The sequence below is a fragment of the Rhinatrema bivittatum genome, chromosome 4 (assembly GCF_901001135.1).
Source record: "Rhinatrema bivittatum chromosome 4, aRhiBiv1.1, whole genome shotgun sequence".
In the NCBI taxonomy this organism is placed as follows: domain Eukaryota; kingdom Metazoa; phylum Chordata; class Amphibia; order Gymnophiona; family Rhinatrematidae; genus Rhinatrema; species Rhinatrema bivittatum.
Window position 1 is genome coordinate 409,655,256 of NC_042618.1, and position 5,099 is coordinate 409,660,354.

The window sequence follows — 5,099 nt, forward strand, 5'->3', positions numbered from 1 at the left end:
TCTAGCATCTTTTATTCAAAAGGTCCCGGGTGCGCTTTATATTTCAGAAGCATTATGTTTAGCCTCTTCTGGGGCAGATAGCCTGACAGCATATTTTCATCATCTGAAAGTTTCCAGCGAGGTGAAGGAAGATGGGGATAATGATGTTACTGTTATCTAGCTAGAGTTGGTTAATTGAGGTGCAAGTTTAGAAAGTGACTTAGTCCAAGTCTCCTTGAGAGAGAGTGGTGATAGTGCCTCTGACTGCTAGCTGAACACTCTCATCACTAGCTCACACCTCTTCCTATTGAGAATGAGCCTCATCATCAAGTTATTAATGCTCTAGAGAATATTCTTTATAAACCAGTCTTTCCCTCTTTCTGCTTTTCTGTTCACCTGGAAAAATGCAGGTGCTGAAGAGACATAGAAGGGCAAAGATGGCTTTCAGACTCCGGTCAGTCTTTTCTTTGTAGTGAAATCCAGAACGTGCATGACTGAACAACTCTGGAGTTGGCTTTCTCTGCAGGAACCTCTGACAGAAAATGGATCTTCCTGCGTCACCAGTTAAAGGGTTTATTATTGTTTTCTTGTCAGTCTTGCAACTTAAATGACATTTACTGTAAATCTGGAAGCAGAAAAATGTTTTCTTTTTCTTGCTGACCAAGAAATTAAGGTTTGACAAGTTGAGGATTAAAGGCATAGTAATGCCTCCAAGAGCCGAAAAGTGTTTAAAGCCACAGCTGGTTAATAATAGTATGTAGCAGTCATACAACAAGAGAAGAGAGAGTCTCAAAGAGATCAGATCAGAAATAAGGAGAAAGAAGATAGGAAGAGAGACAAAGAGCCAGAAAATGCCCACACTGGAGAAAGACCCAAAAAGCACGAAGGAAGGCGATCTATAATAGCCGTCAGGATGAAAGAAAAGAAATAGATGCCTGTAGTCTTAAAACAATCCTTTATTGCAGTGGAGACAAGGGTAGCCCTTGTGTCTCCACTGCAATAAAGGATTGTTTTAAGACTACAGGCATCTATTTCTTTTCTTTCATCCACACTGGAGAAAGGAAATGAGTGGGACCAAGTGAAAGAAGGAGAAACCTAATGCACAAAGAGAGACGTGGAGGAAGCAAGAAGACCGTGTCAGCATGAGGAGTTGATGTGGCAGAAGACGTGAGGCACCCTGACCCAGTTGGGAAGCAGAGTTCTCTTCTAGGGGCTGCATCAGTTTAGAGGCTGGCACGAAAGAAAGACTTAACAGATTAGGGTTATTCGGCTTGGGTGAGGGTATGATGGACGTTTAGAAAATCACGAGTGGGGTGGAACAAGTTAATAGGAAATGGTTGTTTGCCCTTTCAAATTTTGTTTTTGCCCTGATGAAGGGGGAGTGTGGCTTCTGAAAGCTAGTCAGGAAATGTATCACGTTCATCCTTTATATCATTTTTCTTGTTTATTGACCTTTATTCTGCCGCTAAAACCTATGAACTGAAGTGCAGTTTGGTATTCTGACCACAACGTGGAGCCAGTTATCTGTATTCTAGTGGCTTGTAATCCTGTAGGCACAGAATAATTGAAACACGGAGGCTGATCGGAGCCGTGTTTGTGGCTTTAAGAATTTCAAAAGACTTTTGTGATCTGATGGACCTTGTTGATGTTTTTGGCTCCAGCCAAGAGCCTTAAAATTATTTCCCTGATAAAAGCGATGCTGCTCCAAAACATGAGCCAGTATTGGGACCAATACCTTTTGGGATTAATAATATGCATTTATTCCTCAGTTCGTAAACAGAGTTTACTGATTTATTTTTGAACTTCAATATTTAGCGTCGATTGGTTTTTTGAAGCCTTATTTATTATTCATAGATATAATATCAAAAAATTATTTAATTGATCTGGAGTAAATGAATGATTCCTATCAATCATATACTGTAGGTTGTGGTTCAGCTGTGCTTTGTGAATAGTTCTGATACCCCTTGCTCCTTTGACTAATTAATTGGTGGCTGCTGAGTTGCTTTTCAGTATTGCAGAAAGACAACCACAATGGTATAGGATCTACCCCAAAAGACTTGTGAGACTGGAAGACCTAAATCTGTATACCCTGGAGGAGAGACAAGGGAGATAAAATGATACAGACTTTTAAATACAATAAAGAAAAGGAAAGCTGTAGGATTAGGGGTCATGATATGAAACTCCGGGGGGTTTGACTCAGGAATTATGTCAGGAAATATTTGTTTCAGTGAAAGGGTGGTGAATGCCTGAAGTGCCCTCCCAGAAGAGGTGGTGAAGACAACAGTAATGGAGTTTAAAAGAGTATGGGATAAACACAAAGGATCCCTACTGACTAAAGGATGGACATGAAGAAACAGAATAGGTAACTTTAGGTGTAACATTTCTGCATGGGGGTAACCTGCTCGGAACAGCAGCTACTACCATAAACAAATTGCTAGGCAGACTGGAAGCACCATTTAGGTCTTTATCTGCTGACATTACTATGTTACTATATATTTGTGTTTTTGTCACACCTTTTCAGTATGTGTATTGAAACAATGACAGACAAAGGGGATGAAGTATGTCTACGTGCCAAAGTGTGATCGCTTCATCTAACATCCTCATGCAAGTTTCAAGCTTATTTTCATGTTAGAAAGGTTTTACATTATTTCAGTTAAATCATCTGTATTGAATTGCACTGTCACATGGGTGCTCTTATAGTAAAACAGGCAGATATCTCAAGAAAACCTGCATTTTCTGTTTCACCCTCGGCATGTATGAATTTAGAGAGGGTATGTAGAGGGGGGAGGGGTCCTGAATGAGTCTTAGCCCCAAAGTAGCGACTCAGAAAACTTCAAGAGGGAAAGAAGCTCTGCAGATCATCCAGAAACACAACTCTGCAGCGCAATTGCCATTTTCCTCTGCATTCAGGCAGCCTAATCCCCACCAGTGGGTTATGCACCTCTGCCAACAGATGGAGGTGGAGTAAGAAGCTGACATCAAGGATCTATAGTCCCGCCCCAACAGCCTGCTAGTATTCTCCATCTCCAGCAGATGGTGGTCCTGCATTTCCCTACTGGGGATTGCCTGTGGAAAAAAAAGAAGAAAACTAGAAGAGAAGATTATTTAGCACTCCTTGCTCAGTAGAGAGCCTTTAGTCCGGTAGCCTTGGCTGGTGTGGGCATTTAAAAAAAAAAAAAAATTTAGCAGTTGCAAGCCGAAAGAGACTCGGTGGTGAAGGCTTTCACCCTCTTCCCTCGTAGCCAGGACCTATTCCTAGTCTCAGCCAGGGAGGGCTGGGCTCAGGTAAAAGTTTTTTGCTTTACATTAAAAAAAAAAAAAAGGAACTGTTTTAGTGAGGATTCTTCCTACCGGGTCTTCCTCCTCAGCATTCGGCTTCTCCCGCTCATGTCTCTGGGGAGTTCTGTGAAGTGTGGAGGCACTTCAGGCATGGTGGGTTGAGCAGCCTTTTGGCTTGGCCTCGCTCTTAGGCTTCTTCCTAGAGTGTGGTAGGCCACGGTGGTTAATTCATGCATTATTTTTTTTTTAGCGTATACGGCGTGAATCTGCGTGCTTCCTTGTACGCCTAGATCCATGTCTCCTTTTGGGCGCATGTTGCTGAGCGTTTTTTCTGGGCGCACATTTTGTGCATCTAGTTGGGTGCACTCTACGCGTGAGTTGCTCAGCGTCCTTTCTGGATGCACATTTTGTGTGCCTTGTCTGGGTGCACTTTTAACACGCCTTTTGCTGGGCATTTTTTTCTGGATGCACATTTAGTGTGTCTAGTTGAGCATATGTGTCTGCTCATGTGTACTGAGCGAATACCAACCATGGCGCCGGCTGCAAAGAAGTCTACGCGCTTAGCTATTTGTGCTGCAAGCCACATCAGGTTGATACAGCCAGAACTTTCTGCAAGCCTATGTCAGCACTGCCTGGATGCTCATGGAGATTTGTCTCCTACTGATTTTGCCGATACTGGTCCATCCCCACGGTCTCAGGGGAGTGAGACCAGAGGTGAGATGATGGGGGTGTTCCCTCCTTCGGATGATCCACTGGCTGAGTTTTCTTCAGGGAAGACTTGCTCTCAGGATGTCAGGTTCAGGCCTATGGAGCCATCCTCCTTTTCCTGGGTGGAATTCTTCCAGTGACTACAGGTGCATCCGTCTGAGGCAGCGATACCTGCTACTTTAGGTTCGCAAACGCTATGGCACAGCACGTCCTAAAAATGTTCAAATGGATGTGGATCAAGATGACACCGATGATGATTGGGGTGGTTCCCCTATTGAGGAAGGGGAGATTCCCCAGATTTGGAGCCACATAGGACTCTTCTCTGTTTCTTTCCCGGAGATGAGTTGCCGAGCCTGATCTCCCAGACTTTGAAGTCTCTTGGAGTGGCTGGGAGTGACTCTTTGGGTGTGCAGAAGAAGGGCCTCATATTGGTCACCCTATGCAAAACTTCATGTTTCTTTCCCCTCCTGAATGCAATTCAAGAGTTGATTGACCTTGAATAGAGTGCATCAATGGCAAGCTTTAAATGGGGGGGTGCCTTGGCAGGTTTATACCCCTTGGACCACACGCCAGAGAGCAAATGAGTTTCCCAAAGGTGGATGCTTTGGTGTGTTCTGTGATTAAGCAGACCACCATCCTGGTGGAAGGAGGAGCAGCTCTTAAGGATGCTCAGGATAGAAGGATTGAAGCTATCCTTAAGCAAGCCTTTGAGGCAGTGTCAATGAATTTGCAAATTGCTTCTTGTGCCCTGGTAGCTTGAGCTACCCTGCGTCTTTCTCAAGACTCTAGCAGCACCATTCCTGATAGCAGATCTAAGATAGAACCAGGGGCTGCCTTCTTAGCTGATGCAGGCTGTGACTTGGTTCACACTGCCACCAGAGGAGTTGCTTCTGTTATAGCAGCTAGACGGCAGCTGGGCTATGCAGTTGGTTGGCAGACACTATTCCTGAGTCCATTCTCACTAAGCTGCCCTTCAGGGGTTTGCTTTTGTTTTGCAGTGAATTGGAAAAGATGGCAAATAGCTAGGGAAAAGCCCAGGTCCCTCGCTTGCCAGAGGATAAGAAACTGGTTTCTCAGATACACAAGGACAGCATTCTAGTTCACCCGTATCTGGACGACTGGTTGATTCAAGC